The sequence below is a fragment of the Cinclus cinclus genome, chromosome 32 (genome assembly GCF_963662255.1).
Source record: "Cinclus cinclus chromosome 32, bCinCin1.1, whole genome shotgun sequence".
NCBI classification, from domain to species: Eukaryota; Metazoa; Chordata; class Aves; order Passeriformes; family Cinclidae; genus Cinclus; species Cinclus cinclus.
In genome coordinates this window covers 3,091,525-3,105,910 of record NC_085077.1, presented here as the reverse complement: position 1 = coordinate 3,105,910, position 14,386 = coordinate 3,091,525, and positions in this window count along the sequence as shown.

Sequence of the window (14,386 nt, the reverse complement as noted above, 5' to 3'; positions counted from 1 at the left end):
TGTGACCCAATGCAGGCTAACAATCTAATGATCCCTTGTGGCACCAGGGGTTGTAAAAGGGCCAGGGATGAATTGTGAAAGCATGGGGCCCAATAGAAGCAAGGATCTATTATGCCACCATGGAGGCCAAGAATCAAATGATTCATTGTGACATCAAGTGGCCTAAAAGGGCATGGGATGCATTGTGACACCACTGAGGTTAAGAGAAGCAAGGATCCACTGTGACCCAATGGAGGGTAATAATCCCAGGATGCCATTTGACACAAGGGGGCGTAAAAGGGCCAGGGATGAATTGTGAGAGCATGGGGCCCAATAGAAACAAGGAACCATTATGCCACCATGGAGGCCAAGAATCAAATAATTCATTGTGACATCAAGTGGCCTAAAAGGGCATGGGATGCATTGTGACACCACAGAGGTTAAGAGAAGCAAGGCACCCTTGTGACCCATTGCAGGCTAACAATCTATATGATCCCTTGCGACACCAGGGTTTGTAAAAGGGCCAGTGATGGAATGTTACAGCACGGGGACCAATAGAAGCAAGGATCTATTATGCCACCATGGAGGCCAAGAATCAAATGATTCATTGTGACATCAAGTGGCCTAAAAGGGCATGGGATGCATTGTGACACCACAGGGGTTAAGAGAAGCAAGGAACCATTGAGACCCAATGCAGGCTAACAATCTAAAGATCCCTTGTGGCACTAGGGGGTATAAAAAGGGCCAGTGATGGATTGTTACTGCACGGGGACCAATAGAAGCAAGGATCTATTATGCCACCATGGAGGCCAAGAATCAAATGATTCATTGCGACATCAAGTGGCTTAAAGGGCATGGGATGCATTGTGACACCACAGGGGTTAAGAGAAACAAGGCACTATTGTGACCCCATGCAGGCTAACAATCTAATGATCCCTTGTGGCACCAGGGGTGGTAAAAGGACCAGGGATGAATTGTGAAATCATGGGGCCCAATAAAGACATGGAAATATTATGACACCATAGAGGCCAAGAATCAAATGGTTCATTGTAACACCAAGTGGCCTAAAAGGGCATGGGATGGATTGTGACACCACTGAGGTTAAGAGAAGCAAGGAACCATTGTGACCCAGTGGAGGCTAACAATCTAATGATCCCTTGTCACACAAGGTGTTGTAAAAGGGCCAGGGATGAATTGTGAAAGCATGGGGCCCAATAGAAGCAAGGATCTATTATGCCACCATGGAGGCCAAGAATCAAATGATTCATTGTGACATCAAGTGGCCTAAAAGGACATGGGATGCATTGTGACACCACTGAGGTTAAGAGAAGCAAGGAACCATTGTGACCCAAGGGAGGCTAACAATCTCATGATCCCTTGTGGCACCAGGGGGTATAAAAATTGTCAGGGATGGATTGTTGTAGCACGGGGACCAATAGAAGCAAGGACCTATTATGCCACCATGGAGGCCAAGAATCAAATGATTCATTGTGACATCAAGTGGCCTAAAATGGCATGGGATGCATTGTGACACCACAGAGGTTAAGAGAAGCAAGGAACCATTGTGACCCAATGCAGGCTAACAATCTATATGATCCCTTGTGGCACCAGGGGGTATAAAAAGGGCCAGTGATGGATTGTTACAGCACGGGGACCAATAGAAGCAAGGATCTATTATGCCACCATGGAGGCCAAGAATCAAATGATTCATTGTGACATCAAGTGGCCTAAAAGGGCATGGGATGCATTTTGACACCACAGGGGTTAAGAGAAGCAAGGAACCATTGTGACCCAAGGGAGGCTAACAATCTAATGATCCCTTGTGGCACCAGGGGGTATAAAAAGGGTCAGGGATGGATTGTTGTAGCACGGGGGCCAATAGAAGCAAGTATCTATTATGCCACCATGGAGGCCAACCATCAAATGATTCATTGTGACATCAAGTGGCGTAAAAGGGCATGGGATGCATTGTGACACCACAGGGGTTAAGAGAAATAAGGCACTATTGTGACCCAATGCAGGCTAACAATCTAATGATCCCTTGTGGCACCAGGGGTTGTAAAAGGGCCAGGGATGAATTGTGAAAGCATGGGGCCCAATAGAAGCAAGGATCTATTATGCCACCATGGAGGCCAAGAATCAAATGATTCATTGTGACATCAAGTGGCCTAAAAGGGCATGGGATGCATTGTGACACCACTGAGGTTAAGAGAAGCAAGGATCCACTGTGACCCAATGGAGGGTAATAATCCCAGGATGCCATTTGACACAAGGGGGCGTAAAAGGGCCAGGGATGAATTGTGAGAGCATGGGGCCCAATAGAAACAAGGAACCATTATGCCACCATGGAGGCCAAGAATCAAATAATTCATTGTGACATCAAGTGGCCTAAAAGGGCATGGGATGCATTGTGACACCACAGAGGTTAAGAGAAGCAAGGCACCCTTGTGACCCAATGCAGGCTAACAATCTATATGATCCCTTGCGACACCAGGGTTTGTAAAAGGGCCAGTGATGGAATGTTACAGCACGGGGACCAATAGAAGCAAGGATCTATTATGCCACCATGGAGGCCAAGAATCAAATGATTCATTCTGACATCAAGTGGCCTAAAAGGGCATGGGATGGATTGTGACACCACAGGGGTTAAGAGAAGCAAGGAACCATTGAGACCCAAGGGAGGCTAACAATCTAAAGATCCCTTGTGGCACTAGGGGGTATAAAAAGGGCCAGTGATGGATTGTTACTGCACGGGGACCAATAGAAGCAAGGATCTATTATGCCACCATGGAGGCCAAGAATCAAATGATTCATTGCGACATCAAGTGGCTTAAAGGGCATGGGATGCATTGTGACACCACAGGGGTTAAGAGAAACAAGGCACTATTGTGACCCCATGCAGGCTAACAATCTAATGATCCCTTGTGGCACCAGGGGTGGTAAAAGGACCAGGGATGAATTGTGAAATCATGGGGCCCAATAAAGACATGGAAATATTATGACACCATAGAGGCCAAGAATCAAATGGTTCATTGCAACACCAAGTGGCCTAAAAGGGCATGGGATGGATTGTGACACCACTGAGGTTAAGAGAAGCAAGGAACCATTGTGACCCAATGCAGGCTAAGAATCTAATGATCCCTTGTGGCACCAGGGGGTATAAAAAGGGTCAGGGATGGATTGTTGTAGCACGGGGGCCAATAGAAGCAAGTATCTATTATGCCACCATGGAGGCCAACCATCAAATGATTCATTGTGACATCAAGTGGCGTAAAAGGGCATGGGATGCATTGTGACACCACAGGGGTTAAGAGAAATAAGGCACTATTGTGACCCAATGCAGGCTAACAATCTAATGATCCCTTGTGGCACCAGGGGTTGTAAAAGGGCCAGGGATGAATTGTGAAAGCATGGGGCCCAATAGAAGCAAGGATCTATTATGCCACCATGGAGGCCAAGAATCAAATGATTCATTGTGACATCAAGTGGCCTAAAAGGGCATGGGATGCATTGTGACACCACTGAGGTTAAGAGAAGCAAGGATCCACTGTGACCCAATGGAGGGTAATAATCCCAGGATGCCATTTGACACAAGGGGGCGTAAAAGGGCCAGGGATGAATTGTGAGAGCATGGGGCCCAATAGAAACAAGGAACCATTATGCCACCATGGAGGCCAAGAATCAAATAATTCATTGTGACATCAAGTGGCCTAAAAGGGCATGGGATGCATTGTGACACCACAGAGGTTAAGAGAAGCAAGGCACCCTTGTGACCCATTGCAGGCTAACAATCTATATGATCCCTTGCGACACCAGGGTTTGTAAAAGGGCCAGTGATGGAATGTTACAGCACGGGGACCAATAGAAGCAAGGATCTATTATGCCACCATGGAGGCCAAGAATCAAATGATTCATTGTGACATCAAGTGGCCTAAAAGGGCATGGGATGCATTGTGACACCACAGGGGTTAAGAGAAGCAAGGAACCATTGAGACCCAATGCAGGCTAACAATCTAAAGATCCCTTGTGGCACTAGGGGGTATAAAAAGGGCCAGTGATGGATTGTTACTGCACGGGGACCAATAGAAGCAAGGATCTATTATGCCACCATGGAGGCCAAGAATCAAATGATTCATTGCGACATCAAGTGGCTTAAAGGGCATGGGATGCATTGTGACACCACAGGGGTTAAGAGAAACAAGGCACTATTGTGACCCCATGCAGGCTAACAATCTAATGATCCCTTGTGGCACCAGGGGTGGTAAAAGGACCAGGGATGAATTGTGAAATCATGGGGCCCAATAAAGACATGGAAATATTATGACACCATAGAGGCCAAGAATCAAATGGTTCATTGTAACACCAAGTGGCCTAAAAGGGCATGGGATGGATTGTGACACCACTGAGGTTAAGAGAAGCAAGGAACCATTGTGACCCAATGCAGGCTAAGAATCTAATGATCCCTTGTCACACAAGGTGTTGTAAAAGGGCCAGGGATGAATTGTGAAAGCATGGGGCCCAATAGAAGCAAGGATCTATTATGCCACCATGGAGGCCAAGAATCAAATGATTCATTGTGACATCAAGTGGCCTAAAAGGACATGGGATGCATTGTGACACCACTGAGGTTAAGAGAAGCAAGGAACCATTGTGACCCAAGGGAGGCTAACAATCTCATGATCCCTTGTGGCACCAGGGGGTATAAAAATTGTCAGGGATGGATTGTTGTAGCACGGGGACCAATAGAAGCAAGGACCTATTATGCCACCATGGAGGCCAAGAATCAAATGATTCATTGTGACATCAAGTGGCCTAAAATGGCATGGGATGCATTGTGACACCACAGAGGTTAAGAGAAGCAAGGAACCATTGTGACCCAATGCAGGCTAACAAACTAATGATCCCTTGTGAAACCAGGGTTTGTAAAAGGCCCAGTGATGGAATGTTACAGCACGGGGACCAATAGAAGCAAGGATCTATTATGCCACCATGGAGGCCAAGAATCAAATGATTCATTGTGACATCAAGTGGCCTAAAAGGGCATGGGATGCATTGTGACACCACAGGGGTCAAGAGAAACAAGGCACTATTGTGACCCAAGGGAGGCTAACAATCTAATGATCCCTTGTGGCACCAGGGGTTGTAAAAGGGCCAGGGATGAATTGTGAAAGCATGGGGCCCAATAAAGACATGGAAATATTATGACACCATAGAGGCCAAGAATCAAATGGTTCATTGTAACACCAAGTGGCCTAAAAGGGCATGGGATGCATTGTGACACCACTGAGGTTAAGAGAAGCAAGGAACCATTGTGACCCAATGCAGGCTAACAATCTAATGATCCCTTGTGGCACCAGGGGGTATAAAAAGGGCCAGGGATGGATTGTTACAGCACGGGGACCAATAGAAGCAAGGATCTATTATGCCACCATGGAGGCCAAGAATCAAATGATTCATCGCGACATCAAGTGGCCTAAAAGGGCATGGGATGCATTTTGACACGACAGGGGTTAAGAGAAACAAGGCACTATTGTGACCCAAGGGAGGCTAACAATCTAATGATCCCTTGTGGCACCAGGGGTTGTAAAAGGGCCAGGGATGAATTGTGAAAGCATGGGGCCCAATAAAGACATGGAAATATTATGACACCATAGAGGCCAAGAATCAAGTGATTCATTGTAACACCAAGTGGCCTAAAAGGGCATGGGATGCATTGTGACACCATAGAGGTTAAGAGAAGCAAGGAACTATTGAGACCCGATGCAAGCTAACAATCTAATGATCCCTTGTGGCACCAGGGGGTATAAAAAGGGCCAGTGATGGATTGTTACAGCACGGGGACCAATAGAAGCAAGGATCTATTATGCCACCATGGAGGCCAAGAATCAAATGATTCATTGTGACATCAAGTGGCCTAAAAATGCATGGGATGGATTGTGACACCACAGAGGTTAAGAGAAGCAAGGAACCATTGTGACCCAAGGGAGGCTAACAATCTAATGGTCCCTTGTGACACCAGGGTTTGTAAAAGGGCCAGGGATGAATTGTGAAAGCATGGGGCCCAATAAAGACATGGAAATATTATGACACCATAGAGGCCAAGAATCAAATGGTTCATTGTAACACCAAGTGGCCTAAAAGGGCATGGGATGGATTGTGACACCACTGAGGTTAAGAGAAGCAAGGAACCATTGTGACCCAATGCAGGCTAAGAATCTAATGATCCCTTGTCACACAAGGTGTTGTAAAAGGGCCAGGGATGAATTGTGAAAGCATGGGGCCCAGTAGAAGCAAGGATCTATTATGCCACCATGGAGGCCAAGAATCAAATGATTCATTGTGACATCAAGTGGCCTAAAAGGGCATGGGACACATTGTGACACCACTGAGGTTAAGAGAAGCAAGGATCCACTGTGACCCAATGGAGGGTAATAATCCCAGGATGCCATTTGACACCAGGTGGCGTAAAAGGGCCAGGGATGAATTGTGAGAGCATGGGGCCCAAGAGAAACAAGGAACCATTATGCCACCATGGAGGCCAAGAATCAAATGATTCATTGTGACATCAAGTGGCCTAAAAGGGCATGGGATGGATTGTGACACCACTGAGGTTAAGAGAAGCAAGGAACCATTGAGACCCCAGGGAGGCTAACAATCTAATGATCCCTTGTGGCACCAGGGGGTATAAAAAGGGCCAGTGATGGATTGTTACAGCACGGGGACCAATAGAAGCAAGGATCTATTATGCCACCATGGAGGCCAACCATCAAATGATTCATTGTGACATCAAGTGGCCTAAAAGGGCATGGGATGGATTGTGACACCACAGAGGTTAAGAGAAGCAAGGCACCCTTGTGACCCAATGCAGGCTAACAGTCTATATGATCCCTTGCGACACCAGGGTTTGTAAAAGGGCCAGTGATGGAATGTTACAGCACGGGGACCAATAGAAGCAAGGATCTATTATGCCACCATGGAGGCCAAGAATCAAATGATTCATTGTGACATCAAGTGGCCTAAAAGGGCATGGGATGGATTGTGACACCACAGGGGTTAAGAGAAGCAAGGAACCATTGAGACCCAAGGGAGGCTAACAATCTAATGATCCCTTGTGGCACCAGGGGTGGTAAAAGGACCAGGGATGAATTGTGAAAGCATGGGGCCCAATAAAGACATGGAAATATTATGACACCATAGAGGCCAAGAATCAAATGGTTCATTGTAACACCAAGTGGCCTAAAAGGGCATGGGATGCATTGTGACACCATAGAGGTTAAGAGAAGCAAGGAACCATTGTGACCCAATGCAGGCTAACAATCTAATGATCCCTTGTGGCACCAGGGGGTATAAAAAGGGCCAGTGATGGATTGTTACAGCACGGGGACCAATAGAAGCAAGGATCTATTATGCCACCATGGAGGCCAAGAATCAAATGATTCATTGTGACATCAAGTGGCCTAAAAGGGCATGGGATGGATTGTGACACCACAGGGGTTAAGAGAAACAGGGCACCATTGTGACCCCATGCAGGCTAACAATCTAATGATCCCTTGTGGCACCAGGGGGTATAAAAAGGGCCAGTGATGGATTGTTACAGCACGGGGACCAATAGAAGCAAGGATCTATTATGCCACCATGGAGGCCAAGAATCAAATGATTCATTGCAACATCAAGTGGCCTAAAAGGGCATGGGATGCATTTTGACACGACAGGGGTTAAGAGAAGCAAGGAACCATTGTGACCCAAGGGAGGCTAACACTCTAATGATCCCTTGTGGCACCAGGGGGTATAAAAAGGGCCAGGGATGGATTGTTACAGCACGGGGACCAATAGAAGCAAGGATCTATTATGCCACCATGGAGGCCAAGCATCAAATGACTCTTTGTGACATCAAGTGGCCTAAAAGTGCATGGGATGCCTTGTGACACCACAGGGGTTAAGAGAAACAAGGCACTATTGTGACCCAAGGGAGGCTAACAATCTAATGATCCCTTGTGGCACCAGGGGTGGTAAAAGGGCCAGGGATGAATTGTGAAATCATGGGGCCCAATAAAGACATGGAAATATTATGACACCATAGAGGCCAAGAATCAAGTGATTCATTGTAACACCAAGTGGCCTAAAAGGGCATGGGATGCATTTTGACACCATAGAGGTTAAGAGAAACAAGGAAGTATTGGGACCCAATGCAGGCTAACAATCTAATGATCCCTTGTGGCACCAGGGGGTATAAAAAGGGTCAGGGATGGATTGTTACAGCACGGGGACCAATAGAAGCAATGATCTATTATGCCACCATGGAGGCCAAGAATCAAATGATTCATTGTGACATCAAGTGGCCTAAAAGGGCATGGGATGCATTGTGACACCACAGGGGTTAAGAGAGGCAAGGAACCATTGTGACCCAAGGGAGGCTAACAATCTAATGGTCCCTTGTGACAGCAGGGTTTGTAAAAGGGCCAGGGATTAATTGTGAAAGCATGGGGCCCAATAAAGACATGGAAATATTATGACACCATAGAGGCCAAGAATCAAATGGTTCATTGTAACACCAAGTGGCCTAAAAGGGCATGGGATGGCTTGTGACACCACTGAGGTTAAGAGAAGCAAGGAACCATTGTGACCCAATGCAGGCTAAGAATCTAATGATCCCTTGTCACACAAGGTGTTGTAAAAGGGCCAGGGATGAATTGTGAAAGCATGGGGCCCAATAGAAGCAAGGATCTATTATGCCACCATGGAGGCCAAGAATCAAATGATTCATTGTGACATCAAGTGGCCTAAAAGGACATGGGATGCATTGTGACACCACTGAGGTTAAGAGAAGCAAGGAACCATTGTGACCCAAGGGAGGCTAACAATCTCATGATCCCTTGTGGCACCAGGGGGTATAAAAATTGTCAGGGATGGATTGTTGTAGCACGGGGACCAATAGAAGCAAGGATCTATTATGCCACCATGGAGGCCAAGAATCAAATGATTCATTGTGACATCAAGTGGCCTAAAAGGGCATGGGATGCATTGTGACACCACAGAGGTTAAGAGAAGCAAGGAACCATTGTGACCCAATGCAGGCTAACAATCTAATGATCCCTTGTGGCACCAGGGTTTGTAAAAGGCCCAGTGATGGAATGTTACAGCACGGGGACCAATAGAAGCAAGGATCTATTATGCCACCATGGAGGCCAAGAATCAAATGATTCATTGTGACATCAAGTGGCCTAAAAGGGCATGGGATGCATTGTGGCACCACAGGGGTCAAGAGAAACAAGGCACTATTGTGACCCAAGGGAGGCTAACAATCTAATGATCCCTTGTGGCACCAGGGGTTGTAAAAGGGCCAGGGATGAATTGTGAAAGCATGGGGCCCAATAAAGACATGGAAATATTATGACACCATAGAGGCCAAGAATCAAATGGTTCATTGTAACACCAAGTGGCCTAAAAGGGCATGGGATGCATTGTGACACCACTGAGGTTAAGAGAAGCAAGGATCCACTGTGACCCAATGCAGGCTAACAATCTAATGATCCCTTGTGGCACCAGGGGGTATAAAAAGGGCCAGGGATGGATTGTTACAGCACGGGGACCAATAGAAGCAAGGATCTATTATGCCACCATGGAGGCCAAGAATCAAATGATTCATCGCGACATCAAGTGGCCTAAAAGGGCATGGGATGCATTTTGACACCACAGGGGTTAGGAGAAGCAAGGAACCATTGTGACCCAAGGGAGGCTAACAATCTAATGATCCCTTGTGGCACCAAGGGGTATAAAAAGTGTCAGGGATGGATTGTTGTAACACGGGGATCAATAGAAGCAAGGATCTATTATGCCACCATGGAGGCCAAGAATCAAATGATTCATTGTGACATCAAGTGGCCTAAAAGGGCATGGGATGCATTGTGACACCACAGGGGTTAAGAGAAACAAGGCACCATTGTGACCCAAGGGAGGCTAACAATCTAATGATCCCTTGTGGCACCAGGGGTTGTAAAAGGGCCAGGGATGAATTGTGAAAGCATGGGGCCCAATAAAGACATGGAAATATTATGACACCATAGAGGCCAAGAATCAAGTGATTCATTGTAACACCAAGTGGCCTAAAAGGGCATGGGATGCATTGTGACACCATAGAGGTTAAGAGAAGCAAGGAACTATTGAGACCCGATGCAGGCTAACAATCTAATGATCCCTTGTGGCACCAGGGGGTATAAAAAGGGCCAGTGATGGATTGTTACAGCACGGGGACCAATAGAAGCAAGGATCTATTATGCCACCATGGAGGCCAAGAATCAAATGATTCATTGTGACATCAAGTGGCCTAAAAATGCATGGGATGCATTGTGACACCACAGAGGTTAAGAGAAGCAAGGAACCATTGTGACCCAAGGGAGGCTAACAATCTAATGGTCCCTTGTGACACCAGGGTTTGTAAAAGGGCCAGGGATGAATTGTGAAAGCATGGGGCCCAATAAAGACATGGAAATATTATGACACCATAGAGGCCAAGAATCAAATGGTTCATTGTAACACCAAGTGGCCTAAAAGGGCATGGGATGGATTGTGACACCACTGAGGTTAAGAGAAGCAAGGAACCATTGTGACCCAATGCAGGCTAAGAATCTAATGATCCCTTGTCACACAAGGTGTTGTAAAAGGGCCAGGGATGAATTGTGAAAGCATGGGGCCCAGTAGAAGCAAGGATCTATTATGCCACCATGGAGGCCAAGAATCAAATGATTCATTGTGACATCAAGTGGCCTAAAAGGGCATGGGACACATTGAGACACCACTGAGGTTAAGAGAAGCAAGGATCCACTGTGACCCAATGGAGGGTAATAATCCCAGGATGCCATTTGACACCAGGTGGCGTAAAAGGGCCAGGGATGAATTGTGAGAGCATGGGGCCCAAGAGAAACAAGGAACCATTATGCCACCATGGAGGCCAAGAATCAAATGATTCATTGTGACATCAAGTGGCCTAAAAGGGCATGGGATGGATTGTGACACCACTGAGGTTAAGAGAAGCAAGGAACCATTGAGACCCCAGGGAGGCTAACAATCTAATGATCCCTTGTGGCAAGAGGGGGTATAAAAAGGGCCAGTGATGGATTGTTACAGCACGGGGACCAATAGAAGCAAGGATCTATTATGCCACCATGGAGGCCAACCATCAAATGATTCATTGTGACATCAAGTGGCCTAAAAGGGCATGGGATGGATTGTGACACCACAGAGGTTAAGAGAAGCAAGGCACCCTTGTGACCCAATGCAGGCTAACAGTCTATATGATCCCTTGCGACACCAGGGTTTGTAAAAGGGCCAGTGATGGAATGTTACAGCACGGGGACCAATAGAAGCAAGGATCTATTATGCCACCATGGAGGCCAAGAATCAAATGATTCATTGTGACATCAAGTGGCCTAAAAGGGCATGGGATGGATTGTGACACCACAGGGGTTAAGAGAAGCAAGGAACCATTGAGACCCAAGGGAGGCTAACAATCTAATGATCCCTTGTGGCACCAGGGGTGGTAAAAGGACCAGGGATGAATTGTGAAATCATGGGGCCCAATAAAGACATGGAAATATTATGACACCATAGAGGCCAAGAATCAAATGGTTCATTGTAACACCAAGTGGCCTAAAAGGGCATGGGATGCATTGTGACACCATAGAGGTTAAGAGAAGCAAGGAACCATTGTGACCCAATGCAGGCTAACAATCTAATGATCCCTTGTGGCACCAGGGGGTATAAAAAGGGCCAGGGATGGATTGTTACAGCACGGGGACCAATAGAAGCAAGGATCTATTATGCCACCATGGAGGCCAACCATCAAATGATTCATTGTGACATCAAGTGGCCTAAAAGGGCATGGGATGGATTGTGACACCACAGGGGTTAAGAGAAGCAAGGAACCATTGAGACCCAAGGGAGGCTAACAATCTAATGATCCCTTGTGGCACCAGGGGGTATAAAAAGGGCCAGTGATGGATTGTTACAGCACGGGGACCAATAGAAGCAAGGATCTATTATGCCACCATGGAGGCCAAGAATCAAATGATTCATTGCGACATCAAGTGGCCTAAAAGGGCATGGGATGCATTTTGACACCACAGGGGTTAAGAGAAGCAAGGAACCATTGTGACCCAAGGGAGGCTAACACTCTAATGATCCCTTGTGGCACCAGGGGGTATAAAAAGGGCCAGGGATGGATTGTTACAGCACGGGGACCAATAGAAGCAATGATCTATTATGCCACCATGGAGGCCAAGCATCAAATGACTCATTGTGACATCAAGTGGCCTAAAAGTGCATGGGATGCCTTGTGACACCACAGGGGTTAAGAGAAACAAGGCACTATTGTGACCCAAGGGAGGCTAACAATCTAATGATCCCTTGTGGCACCAGGGGTGGTAAAAGGGCCAGGGATGAATTGTGAAATCATGGGGCCCAATAAAGACATGGAAATATTATGACACCATAGAGGCCAAGAATCAAGTGATTCATTGTAACACGAAGTGGCCTAAAAGGGCATGGGATGCATTGTGACACCATAGAGGTTAAGAGAAACAAGGAAGTATTGGGACCCAATGCATGCTAACAATCTAATGATCCCTTGTGGCACCAGGGGGTATAAAAAGGGTCAGGGATGGATTGTTACAGCACGGGGACCAATAGAAGCAATGATCTATTATGCCACCATGGAGGCCAAGAATCAAATGATTCATTGTGACATCAAGTGGCCTAAAAGGGCATGGGATGCATTGTGACACCACAGGGGTTAAGAGAGGCAAGGAACCATTGTGACCCAAGGGAGGCTAACAATCTAATGGTCCCTTGTGACACCAGGGTTTGTAAAAGGGCCAGGGATTAATTGTGAAAGCATGGGGCCCAATAAAGACATGGAAATATTATGACACCATAGAGGCCAAGAATCAAATGGTTCATTGTAACACCAAGTGGCCTAAAAGGGCATGGGATGGATTGTGACACCACTGAGGTTAAGAGAAGCAAGGAACCATTGTGACCCAATGCAGGCTAACAATCTAATGATCCCTTGTCACACAAGGTGTTGTAAAAGGGCCAGGGATGAATTGTGAAAGCATGGGGCCCAATAGAAGCAAGGATCTATTATGCCACCATGGAGGCCAAGAATCAAATGATTCATTGTGACATCAAGTGGCCTAAAAGGACATGGGATGCATTGTGACACCACTGAGGTTAAGAGAAGCAAGGAACCATTGTGACCCAATGCAGGCTAACAATCTAATGATCCCTTGTGGCACCAGGGGGTATAAAAAGGGCCAGGGATGGATTGTTACAGCACGGGGACCAATAGAAGCAAGGATCTATTATGCCACCATGGAGGCCAAGAATCAAATGATTCATCGCGACATCAAGTGGCCTAAAAGGGCATGGGATGCATTTTGACACCACAGGGGTTAGGAGAAGCAAGGAACCATTGTGACCCAAGGGAGGCTAACAATCTAATGATCCCTTGTGGCACCAAGGGGTATAAAAAGTGTCAGGGATGGATTGTTGTAGCACGGGGATCAATAGAAGCAAGGATCTATTATGCCACCATGGAGGCCAAGAATCAAATGATTCATTGTGACATCAAGTGGCCTAAAAGGGCATGGGATGCATTGTGACACCACAGGGGTTAAGAGAAACAAGGCACTATTGTGACCCAAGGGAGGCTAACTATCTAATGATCCCTTGTGGCACCAGGGGTTGTAAAAGGGCCAGGGATGAATTGTGAAAGCATGGGGCCCAATAAAGACATGGAAATATTATGACACCATAGAGGCCAAGAATCAAGTGATTCATTGTAACACCAAGTGGCCTAAAAGGGCATGGGATGCATTGTGACACCATAGAGGTTAAGAGAAGCAAGGAACTATTGAGACCCGATGCAGGCTAACAATCTAATGATCCCTTGTGGCACCAGGGCGTATAAAAAGGGCCAGTGATGGATTGTTACAGCACGGGGACCAATAGAAGCAAGGATCTATTATGCCACCATGGAGGCCAACCATCAAATGATTCATTGTGACATCAAGTGGCCTAAAAGGGCATGGGATGGATTGTGACACCACAGAGGTTAAGAGAAGCAAGGCACCCTTGTGACCCAATGCAGGCTAACAGTCTATATGATCCCTTGCGACACCAGGGTTTGTAAAAGGGCCAGTGATGGAATGTTACAGCACGGGGACCAATAGAAGCAAGGATCTATTATGCCACCATGGAGGCCAAGAATCAAATGATTCATTGTGACATCAAGTGGCCTAAAAGGGCATGGGATGGATTGTGACACCACAGGGGTTAAGAGAAGCAAGGAACCATTGAGACCCAAGGGAGGCTAACAATCTAATGATCCCTTGTGGCACCATGGGTGGTA